This window comes from Macaca nemestrina, chromosome 3, assembly GCF_043159975.1.
Source record: "Macaca nemestrina isolate mMacNem1 chromosome 3, mMacNem.hap1, whole genome shotgun sequence".
In the NCBI taxonomy this organism is placed as follows: domain Eukaryota; kingdom Metazoa; phylum Chordata; class Mammalia; order Primates; family Cercopithecidae; genus Macaca; species Macaca nemestrina.
In genome coordinates, this window is record NC_092127.1 from 51138782 (window position 1) to 51151633 (window position 12852).

General features: G+C 37.4%; 1 protein-coding gene across 12 annotated transcripts in view; it reads left to right on the forward strand.

The window, feature by feature from the left end:
- The window catches only part of LOC105493253 (solute carrier family 7 member 11), a 788950-nt gene that overhangs the window by 626687 nt on the left and 149411 nt on the right, over window positions 1–12852 (forward strand). For 10 of the 12 annotated variants that reach the window (XM_071093030.1, XM_071093026.1, XM_071093035.1 and 7 more), the window contains one exon: window positions 6218–6527. The gene's annotated coding sequence lies outside the window, so the exon portion shown is untranslated. The remainder of the gene's footprint in view (window positions 1–6217; window positions 6528–12852) is intronic. The other 2 variants (XM_071093029.1, XM_071093032.1) reach the window with 2 other exon arrangements.

The window sequence follows — 12852 nt, forward strand, 5'->3', positions numbered from 1 at the left end:
TTTTTTCATATTATAGAAATGTGGATGTTCCCTGGGGTTATAAAAGAATCCTGGGGTCCTCTGAGGTATTCCAGGAAGTGTGGGACCAAGTAAACTGCTCCTAAACCTCTTGGAATGTCTTGAATTCTTGTAGTTAAGAAAGGAAGAGGAAAAACTCTATAAATAATTTGCCAGGTTTCCACTAGTTATCTTGGCCTGAGAATTGTCCCCTTGGAGGTAGTCCTAGTGGAGTTTAGAGCACTCTTTTTTTTTTTCCCCAACTTCAACAGTCTCAGAAGCTTCTGGACCACACTGGAATCCTGTTAAGAGTTAAATATAAATATCTCAGCAGCATCATGGGCTTCTAAATCAGGCAACAAGAGGAAATTCAAATATCATTACCTCTAACTCAGTTAGCCCAGGTCATGAAGCTCAGGGACATTTGATTATCTTCAGTGATTGATTGTGGCTCCTAAATGGCTCTATTCCATATGGAAGCATCTTTTCCTTACATTGAACAAAATATTGGAAACTAAGGTTTATGTTAGCTCCTTTAAGCACACTTTCAAAATTATATTTGGTTTATGTTAGCTCCTGTAAGCACACTTGCAAAATTATATTTGATAAACTTTTGGGTTTTGAAGGAAGCCAGATACCATTTTAAAGCATATTGTGTCAAATGACATGTTTCCAGTTATACCTGGAGGAATTATTCGCTTTTTATCATCAAACAAAGACATTTGCTTTTGTACTATATAGGGACTCTGGACTAATCAAGAAGCACAAATGACATGTAATAATTGCTTTAATATAATTCTATGTGACTTACTTGTCACCCATGTATAGAGTAGACCTGCATGTATATTTTCAGCATATTAAACTTGCTTCTGGTATCTTTTCGATTTTTTTTTAACTGCAAAATGTTTTCATTAATTTAGATGACTGGGAGCTAAAGAAAGGTAGCTTCTGAAAATTCCTTTCCACGTGTAAGTCTCCAGATTTAAATAGTATTTATCAAGTTAATGTTATGTATCAACTTCAGAACCCTGCCATTTCATTTATTTATAGTGAGACATGAGTAGATAGAAATAGCCATATACTTTGTTTTTTATTCTGATATGTGTTTAAAAAGAGGTGAAATCAGTATCTGACAAGGACATTGACCAGGGTATCTGTAATTCACAAGTGATGAGAAGGGAAGAGTTAATGGGATTTTTAATACGCTGAATAGGGCTTTTCTGCTGAACAGCACTACATTGTCTGAGAGCAACAGCTCTTGAATATTAAAAGAGAACTGTTTGTCTTGTCCTGTTGCCATGGAAGGAGAGAAAGTGATTTTAGAAAAACAAACAGGAGAAGTCTTGAAGAAATTAGATAGATTTGAAAACAATTTGCCTGGTGGTATTCCTCTTGCCCAAACTGTATATATGTATAGGAGGAGAGCAGGGCAAATAATCCATCCTTCCATTGTTTTGAAGACAGATTAAAGCTCTATTGCTGTCCTTGAGACAATGCAGGATGGGAGTGCTAAGGCAGGATGAAACTAGTATGTAGCTGGTATACACATTGGGACTGTCCTTTCATTAGGCATTTGTGGGTGCACTTACTGCACCACCTTAGAGGCAGCACAAGCTACTTTTTGCTTTTATGTGGCCATATATTTGTCATAGGAAAGAAAATTTTAAAAACTATTTTATCTCCATGGATTGGAAATCTTTCTTTATGTTATGCTCCATTAAAAAAGAAAAACAAGTTCAAGGCCTCAGTGCTTTACAACAATAACAGTTTATTTCCTACTCTGTCAATGTAGGTTCTAGGAGAGCTGTGGGTCTGCCTCACATATCTTCCTTATTTGGTGATTGAGACTAAAGGAAAGAGCCTTATCTTGGTCTTGTGGCAAAGGGAAAGAACAGTGACAGAGCCATGGGATGGCTCTTGAAGCATCTACCCAGAGGTGGCAGATAGCACTTTTACTTACACTGCATTGGCCATAGTAAGTTACATGGCCAAGTGTGATATAAATGACCTCCTCAGACCATGGAGTATTCACAAAGACAAGTATTTCAAGTCACATGCTAACAGATAGATGCATATAATTTTCTTTTAGGAAGGAGAATGAAAATACATAATTGAGATAAATAATGCCATCTTCATCACCCTTGATCAGTTTTGAAGGCTTACGGAAATAAAATGTGATACATCGGAGGCTATAGATCTTGCTCCTTAGGTGATACGGAGTTAGGCTAGCAGTGATTCCCATGGTTTAGAGTTCCTGAGGATCACCTAAATAAGTTGTTAAAAATGTAAGTTCTTTCAGCCCAATGCCCATCATTCAAAGAGTAAATAAAGAAGTTATGATATATATATATATATACACACACACACTCCATGACATACTATTCAGCCATAAAAATAAATTAAATAATGGCATTTGAAGCAACCTGGTTGGAACTGAAAACCATTATTCTAAGTGAAGTAACTCAGGAATGGAAAACCAAGCATCATATGTTCTCACTTACAAGTGGGAGCTAAGCTATGGGGGTATGCAAAGGCATAAGAATGATACAATGGACTTTGGGGACTTGGGGGAAAGCATGGGAGGGGGTGAGAGATAAAAGACTACATATTGGGTACAATGTACACTGCCTGAGTGATGGTTGTACCATAATCTTACAAATCACCACTAAAGAACCTAGTCATGTAACCAAATACCACGTGTTCCCAAAAACACATTGAAAAAAAAATAAATAAATAAAAGGAGGAATAATTAAAAACAAAACACTCCTGTTCTAGAAAAAGAAGTATGAAGCATAACTAAATTAGTGCTTAGGCATGAACATTTGGGTGATAAAATTAAAAAGAAAATAAAGACGTGATTACCATAAAGATCAGGACTGTGATTACTGTTGAAAAGAGGGAAGGGACTGTGGTTAGGATAGATGGATGGAAAAAATATATTTTTTAAACCTAGCTATGGTTACAAGGGTATTTGGTTTGTTTTATATAGTCTTCTATATCTGTTAGATTTTACAATAAAAAGTTTTTTTAAACACTGAATAAAAAAACAGCAGGTTCTCTGATGCAAGACAAGGATGCCCTCTCTCACTACTTCTATTCAACATCGTATGGGAAGTCTTAACTAGAGCAATTAGGTAAGAGAAAGAAATAAAGTGCATCCAAATAAGAGAAGAAGTCAAACTATCCTGTTAGTAGATGACATGATGCTATATCTAGAAAACTCCATAATCTTCAGCTGATAAACCATTTCACCAAAGTTTCATGACACAAAATCAATGTACTAAAGTCACTAGCATTCTTATACACCAACAACAGCCAAGCTGAGAACTAATTCAGGAAGGCAATCTCATTCACAACTGACAACTGCCACAAAAAGAATAAAATACCTAAGACTACAGATAACCATGGAAGTAAAAGATCTCTACAATTAGAATTACAAAACACTGTCAAATAAATCAGAGAAGACACGAACAAATGGAAAAACATCCCGTGCTCATGGATAGGAAGAATCAATATCCTTAAAATGGCCATACTGCCCAAAGCAATTTATAGATTCAATACTATTCTTATCAAACTACCAACAACATTCTTCAGAGAACTAGAAAAAAATTTTAATTCATATGGAACGAAAAAGGAACCCAAATAACCAATGCAATCCTAAGCAAGAAGAACAAAGCTGGATGCATCACACTACCTGACTTCAAAGTATACTACAGGGCTACAGTAACCAGAACAGCATGATACTGGTACAAAAACAGGCACATAAACCAATGGAACAGAATAGAGAGCCCCAAAACAAGGCCACAGATCTACAGACATCTGATCTTCAACAAAGCTGACAAAAACAAGCAATGGAGAAAAGACTCTATATTCAATAAATGGTGCTGGGATAACTGGCTAGCCATATGCAGAAAATTGAAACTGGATCCCATCCTTAAACCATATGCAAAAATTCACTCAAGATGGATTAAAGACTTAAATGTAAAACCCAAAACTCTAAAAACCCTAGTGTCTTCTAGGGGTTTCTTATAGTTTCTTCTAGATTTTCTTATCTAAGCAATACCAATCAGGACACAAGCATGGGCAAAAATTTCATGACAAAGGCACCAAAAGCAATCCCAACAAAAGCAAAAATTAAAAAATGGGATTTAATTGAATTTAAGAGCTTCTGCACAGGAAGAGAAACTGTTAATAAACAGACAGCCTACAGAATGGGAAGAAAATACTTGCAACCTATGCATCTAACAAAGGTCTAATATCCAGCATCTATAAGGAACTAAGACAAATTTACCAAAGGAAAACAAACAACCCCGTTAAAAAGCAGGCAAAGGGGCTGGGCATAGTGGCTCACGCTTGTAATCCCAACACTTTGGGAGGCCGAGGCAGGCGGATCATGAGGTCAGGAGATTGAGACCATCCTAGCTAACATGGTGAAACCCCGTCCCTATTAAAAAAAAAAAAAAAAAAAGTTAGCTGGGCTTGGTGGCGGGCACCTGTAGTCCCAGCTACTCAGGAGGCTGAGGCAGGAGAATGGCATGAACCCAGGAAGTGGAGGTTGCAGTGAGCAGACAGAGATCAGGCCACTGCACTCCAGCCTGGGTGACAGAGTGAGACTCCGTCTCCAAAAAAAAAAAAAGTAGGCAAAGGACATGAACAGATACTTTTTTTTGTTTTGTTTTGTTTTTTTTTGTTTTTTTTTTTAAGATATACGTGTGGTCAACAAGCTTTGAAAAAAGGCTCAATATCACTGATCATTAGAGAAATGCAAATCAAAACCACTTCACACAGGTCAAAATGGCGGTTGAGAAAAAGTCAAAGTAACTGTTGCTGACAAGGTTACAGAGAAAAGGAAACACTTATACACCGTTGGTAGGAATGTAAGTTAGTGTAACCATTGTGGAAAGCAGTATGATGATTCCTCAAAGAGCTAAAATCATTCTACCATAAAGACACATACACACAAATGTTTTTGTTTGCTTTTTTTTTTCTTTTTGAGACATAGTCTTGCTTCATCACCAGGCTGGAGTGCAATGGCACGATCTTGGCTCACTGCAACCTCCACTTCCTGGATTCAAGCAATTCACCTGCCTCAGCCTCCCGAGTAGCTGGGACTACAGGCACGCATCACCATGCCAAGCTAACTTTTGTATTTTTAGTAGAGACGGGATTTCACCATGTTGGCCAGGATGGTCTAGATTTCTTGACCTCGTGATCCACCCACCTTGGCCTCCCAAAGTGCTGGGATTACAGGCGTGAGCCACTGCACCTGACCATGAATGTTTAAGCACGATTCACAATAGCAAAAATATAGAATCAACCTAAATGCTCATCAGTGACAGATTGGATAAAGAAAATGTGGTAGATATACACCATGGAATATGATGCAGTCATAAAAACAAACAAACAAACAAAAAAACGAGATAATGTTTTTCGTGGGAACATGGATAGAGCTGGAGGCTATTTGCCTTAGCAAACTAACAGAGGAACAGAAAACCAAATATACATGTTCTCACTTATAAGTGATAGATAAATGATGAGAACTCATGAACATAAAGAAGGGAACAACAGACACTGAGGTCTGCTTGAGCATGGAGGATAGGAGGAGGGAGAGGAGCAGAAAAAGTAACTATTGGGTACTAGGCTAAATATGTGGGTGATGAAATAATCTATACAACAAAACCCTGTAACATGAGCTTACCCATATAACAAACCCTCACCTGTACCCCTGAAACTAAAATAAAAGTTTAAAAAAATGCAGGTTATCAATATCACTTCTCCTCCATCTCACCCCAACTGTCACTTCTAACATGGTAGTTTGCACTGAGGTCCAGGAATCTGCATTTGAAGAAGTAACTTGGCAACATTTTCTGAAACATTGACCCAGATGAGCTCTGTCTTCAGTCATGTAGTTGTGCTGTAAGAAAAATAGTATCCAGAGAAATAGTCTCTATGAATTCCCAATCCTCAGCTTTCAGTATTTCACAGTCCATATATTTTGGAATCCCTTTTATTCTTCTCTCTTCTCACTCATGGTAAAAGGAGAATAGAAAAGTAACACATGTCCAGATATGTTATAAAAGAGGATTAATATTATCAAGAGGGGAGTTTATTTGTCCTCCTCTAAACATTCTACCCTAGAGAATTAGAAACACACTGGGGAGTAGATTCCTTCAAAAGACCAAAAGATCAGTTATTTATGCATTCGTTTGCACCATTTCAGGATGCAAAGTTATCAGAAGAGACAACCTCTCTGGTCTCAAGCCAGCTGGGACACCACCAGGATGCGACTGGAATTCTTTAAGGAGTCTTTGAGGACACTACATCTATCCTGAGCAAATTTCTCGAGACTTGCAGACTGGCTTACAAGGTGTCACAGGCTTCTGTTGTCCCTTGCTGTCTATCTGTAAGTAGTAAAAAGTCTCTTCATGCAGTTTGTTGTATGCACAGGTGTTTTGTCTCACTGGACTCAGACAAGTTGGTGACCAGTACACAGTGAACCTGCTTCACAACAAGAGGAGAAGGAATTCCAGGTAAATTGACCTTCTATTCCTCTGGGTATAACTATGATCCACTATTAGGAATATTATTATATTCTTTTTGGCAGTGGGCCACACTGATACACAATTTGGGATGTGGTTGGGGTTAGGCTTAGAAATTCAGAGTGGAGCATACTATTAAACTTAAGTTAAACATCAGGATGGGTTTTGTCTACTATTTTGATTCTATTAATGCCTGGAACCTGAAGATAACAGGACCTTGCCATGCCAGTTACTATTTCTCCTTGAAGTGTTTCTTCTGAGTAGTAACTCTAAGGAATTGGCCGAGCATCACCTTGTTGCTTGTGCTGGGAGGGAGAGAGCAATGGCATTCCTGCTCTGAGGAAAGGGGCAGAAGCATCAACTCCCTTGCATTGTTGTCTTACAGAGAAAGTATTCTGTTTCCTACTTTTTTCACTTCACATTCTATCTTTTGCATTTTTCCTTCTTGCTACAATGTATTTAAAACTGACAATTACAGTCACTAAATTTATGTAATATTCCACCTAGTTAGTATATTTTTCTGCCATTTCCCTATTATTTAGTATTTAGAATATTTGCAATACTTGATATTAAAAAATAAATCTAAACATTTTCATGAAAGCTTTTGTCTCCCAAAACCTCGTTCTCTATCATAAATTCTTATTTAATTCCTGTGTTTAATGGAAAAATCCTTTTAAAATATGTGATTATTTTATTTTTGACATTTTAATTTACATGGGGCTATATTTCTGTTCTTTCTCACTCACATTGTCTCCCCTTACGTTTATTCTTAATTTTGTTTCTTGAGATGGAAAGAGGGAAAAGGGGTGCCGTGATATCTAGGGGCACAGCCTGAAAAGTCAAAGGTAATTTAAATTTCTCTCAGAGCCATTTCTTTACAATGAAATGAGCAAATGGAAATGAAATAAGCAAAAACAAAATAAGAAGAAATAACTAAAAGCAAAGACACAAAAATTCTAAATTAAGAACTTTCTTAATAATTTTTTTTTTTTTAAGTAGAAAAATTCAAAGCTAGAGTGACTAAACTTTCAATTATGTGGAAGGCTTTAGAGCAGTGGTTCTCAGCCTGGGTGTGTGCCACACTGATATGTTTGGAATGGTGTGGGAAGGAGGATCACGCAGAGAGTGGGGTTAGGAACTAAGCCTACTTCTGAACCTCTTACTCAAATGGCAGCTTAGCCATCAAAATCTTGGGATCCTCATCACAATGGTGTGCATAAAAACATAAGTCTTGCTGATTAAAAAGAAATTAAGAACATTTAAAGGATGAAATTTAAAATACTGGCAGCTCTCGATTTGCTAATTCATATGTATCAATTTCAGTTACCATGGTTTAGTTAAATAACACCAGTCCCTCAATAACATGGTTCACGTTTCATTAACCATGGTATATTAACTGCAATTTCATGAAGTTCTAACCTCACTGATAGCACTTCAGTTCAGAAATCACTACATAAATAGCAGATGCACACCATGATCAGTGACGGATCACCTCAGTATGGCTACTGCACATCTGTTACTCAGTTACCACCCAGCAAAGCATGTAATTGTGTTGCCTCCACATCTTCCAATCATAAACTCACGTGACATTTTACAAAACAGATGATTAAAAGAAGAAATTGTGCAAGAGACCAAAGTGCAGTAAAGAAATGAAAAGCAATAATGCTGGATGTGAAATTAGATCCAATAAGAAGACAGCTGACAATGGAATATTGACATTGCTGTCATTTGAGTTTCTGGGTATGAGGCCACGAAAATTTACTAAAAGAGAACTTAACATAAATGAGAAAGGTAGTTGTGATGAACAGAATGAAGATGTCCTAGAGGAAGTAATGCTGGCAGAACATTTTCACATTAGAAAAAACTCTTGGAGGTGTTTCAAGACACTGAAAGAACAAAGAATACAATGCCGGAAGGCATTCTGAACTTAGAAAAGCGTACGACAGTTCACCAGTGCGTAAAGAAAGATGGTGCTCCACATTGCCAGTTACATGACAAGGGGGCAAACATGGTTTAAACTACTTTTGATAAGTTTTTATGAAAAGTAAAACACGTTAGTTTTAAACATTTCTCATGTTTTAAGTTATATTGTACTAGGTATTAGTTTTATTATTTTTATTTACTTGTACCTTTGTCAATGACAGCAAGAAAGATTTTGATGTTTTGGCAAAACTTTTTAAAGGCCAAGGCCCAATCATTAGTTTTCTCATTGATTATTAAGATTGCTTTGCACAATCATCTTGGCAGTCCCACATTATTGTGCTTGTACTGAGGATTATCTGTACCTTATTTTCTGTTACATAGTAATTTCAAATACTGTCTCCTTTAGTCCTCACAATAACTTGCTGAATGAAGCATGCATTATTATTTGCATTTAACAGAAAAGAGAGACTTTAGAGAGATCAAGAAATTTACACTTACTCTTGGCTGAGCTGTGGTTCTACAGTCGTCCTGTATCCTCTCTTCACTACAACGCTGCAGAGACTCATTCCCCTAAACTGCCCTGTCTGTCAGATGAGCACACCATGCATGTTACATTCCCAGAGTTTCAACTATATCCTCTCCCACCCAGGGGCTCCTCTATTTTGCAGGTTCGCTGTGGTCTCAATCTGAGTCTTGCCTTTGTAGATCAATCGCTCTTCTGTTTCTCTACTATTCAGGGCATATTGTTGTTGTTGTTTTAAAAACATCTGACTCTCTCTTTTCTAATGAAACTGACTGTGTGTTTTTCCACAAAGCCAGACTCTCCTTTCTTATGATCAAATAATTAAAAGTAATGAGTTAATGGAAGAAACTTGCCGACCCCTCCTAGTGACTATTAGAATCCCAAGACTTAATCCCAGTCCTTTTTCTTCCTCAATCATTAAGCCCATCACTTTTTTCTTCTTACATCTTGTGGATTTGTCTCTGCTCTCAATCCCTGTTTCTAGATATAAATGTAAACATTCATCTCTGCTGTAGTATATTCATTTATTTTATGAACACTGATAACACTATGTTCCAGACATTCTTTTAAGTGCTTTATAGCTTTACAAATATTAGTTTATTTAAAACCTCTTAACAGCTACCTGAGGCAGATACTATAATTATCATTCTCATATATAATTGAGAAACTGAGAGGCTTAAAGTACCTTTCCTAAATTCACACATCTGGTAAGTGATAGAGAAAGGATTTGAAACCAGGCAGTCTAACTGCAGAATCCATGCTTTAAGCACTGTTTTAGAATGTATCTCATTCATACATTCATGCATTTATCCATTTAGCAAACATTTATTAAGTGCTTATTGTATCAAACACTGTAATAGAGAAGAAAGAAATGTGTAAAAAATAAGTGGAGAAATGTTTTATAGATTACATCACAGGTCAGGGTTAAAGTAAAGACACTAAGGAGTGAGTGGTCAAGTCTAAACAAGAAAGGCAGAGAAGAAATTTAAAATAGATGAGTCTTGAAATATGTGTGGGCAGTTACCTGGGGAACAGAACACTGCATTTTAAGGGCAAAAGCATTTTAAGATAGAGGGAGGGCTGATAACAGAGGCATAGAGGCATGAATAAACTGCTATGTTTGAGCCACTTCCACGTGGTTGAAGCAAGGATTGAGGTAGGGTTTAAAGTGAGACGAAAGGTTGAAAACACAGGAAAGATACAACGTGAGGGGCAAGAACTTGGTTCTGGCAATGAAACTTGAGTGTATATCTGACTCATGTGCTTCTGCCTGGGGCAACACAATTAGATTGTAGGAAGCTAAAACAAGGAAACTTGTATTCTAAACAAATCACCAAGTTTATTTTGTGGTAAAATAGTTTAAGAGCCACTGCTACAAGTCCGTCAGGCCTCCGTGATCTGGCTTCTGGTTTGAGTACTCTGCAGAGCACTTCACAGAGAGCTTCATTTTGCACCAAGGAAGACTGAGCTTTCCTCTTAGCAGAACGAGTCCATTCTTATTCAGTTCTCCAATGGAAAAACCAGTACTTGTGGAGTGACTCCACGTTAAACTCCTTTTGCCTAGAGAAGCATATCTTGGTTCAATTTTACATAAATTCACCATGCTAGGCACTGTGAATTATTGCAAAGATGAGAAAGAAAGAGATTTGGTTTTTAGCAACTCAACATCTAGTCATCCCCAATCTGTTTTTCATATCTCATTATAAGAGTGTCATCATTTAAAAAATTTGCATAAGAGATCTTAAATAATATATGAACACTAAAGCTGCCTCGCATTCTTAGCGTTACACAGTGCATCCTGCATTCATGGATGGGAAAGGGGCATCACTACTTAACGGCTACAGAAGGTCTTCTGACTCTGGACTCATGCAGTTTTTCCACCATGTCGTGTTCCTTCTCACCCCGGGTTAATTCCTTCTTTGATGCATATTTTTTCTTGAACATTCACGTATACTTTTATATTTTCCAGAGCACTCTTTCCTCCCCTTTTTACCTGTGAAATCCTACTAACCATTATAGTCTAAGCTTAGAAACACTTCTTCTGCCAAGCCCTTCCTGACCATCAAAGTTGTGGCTAAGTGCTCATTTTAGTAACTGCTATACCAGTACACTTTTACACTGCTATAAAGAACTATCTGAGACTGGGTAATTTATGAAGAAAAGAGGCTTAATCAACTCACAGTTCCACAGGCTTAACAGGAAGCATGACTAAGAGACCTCAGGAAACTTAAAATCATGGTAGAAGGCAAAGAGGAAGTAAGTCCGTCTTACCACGGCAGGGCAGGAGAGAGAGAGAGAAAGCAAAGGGGGGAAGTGCCACACACTTTCAAACAACCATATCTCACGAGAACTCACTTACTAACATGAGAACAGCAAGGGGGAAGTCTGCCTTCATGAGCCAATCACCTCCTACCAGGTCCTTCCTCCAACACATGGGGATTACAATTTGAGATGAGACTTGGGTGGGGACACAGCCAAACCGTATCACCTGCAGCAACACTGTCATAAACCAATGTCTACCTGGATGTTTTCTCCACTAAACTGAAAGCTCCTGCAAGATGGCACTTTCCCTGATGTATACCCTGCTGTGTGCCCTGAGACTGCTAAGCATTTGTATTCCCAAAGCCTAGCAGTCTCAGGACACACAACAGGACACACAATTCCTTGATGACTTAGGAATTAATGAATGAATGGATGATGGATCCTCTATATTTCCTTTTATGAGGAAGAGATTAATTTGTACGTATTCCAATAAACCCACAGCAGACTTGTATTTAGGAGCATTCATTCAGTTTCAAGGAGCTGCAACAGTTGAATATTCAGTGCTGCATTTTGTGATAATATTTGACATTGAAGATTACATTAAAATTGATGTTGGTGTTTGTACAGGCATTTTTAAACATTAATCAAACAATGACAGGGGAAATATTGCTACAAGTTATGAAATTAAGTAGTTGAGGAATGATACAACCAAAGTAAGCAATAGAAACTCTTGTTTTTGTCTAGTGGGGGTGGGGGTTTGAGGAAGATATAAAACCTAGGCTACTCAATCTACTTTCAGCTTCTCCTAGAACCATAAAATATTAATGTATAAGTCACTTTTAAAAATCCTTTATTTGACCTCCAAACAATATAAGAATTGCTGTAATATCGTGAAAAGTGGCCCTCTATCCAGTATTTTAATTCTTCGAAATAGTCTCTTTACTTTAGAATAATTAGAAAACTCAAAATAGTAATAGTAATATGATTAATCATCTTCTCTAAGGTTGTAATCTGGGCTGAAGACAGTGCTAGATGTCAAATATACATATCTCATATAGCTTTCACAGCAATCATATGAAATAGGTGTCATTACCCCTGTTTTACTAAGAGGGAATAGCCAAGACTGAGAGAAGGCAAAAATGTAAGTCCTCATCCGCTAGCAATTATTGGTGATGTGATTTTGTATCATTGTCTCAATGACTGCAAAATCCAAAGCCTTTCTTATGAAATACACGAGTTCTGAAATAATGTATTGTTTATGTTTAATGACAATTTTTACTTCCCTAGTTTTATATATTCATTTTAGTTTTGTCTTTCAGAGCAGCCCAGAAAAATCTTATCCCTCTTTTTCAGCACAGTCTTCCGAAATTTGAAAATAGTTATTATATACCCTCTAAAACATTTGTACATGAATGGAATTAGTGCCTTTATAAAAGAGACCCCAGAGAAGTCTCTTGTTTCTTCTGCCATGTGAGGACACAGTGAAAAGACAGCCATCTATGAAGAGGACCCTCGCCAGACACCAGATCTAGTGGCACTTTGGTCTTGGTCTTCTAAGACTCCAGGGGTGTGAGGAATAAAGCGCCCAGTCTGTGATATTTTGTTATG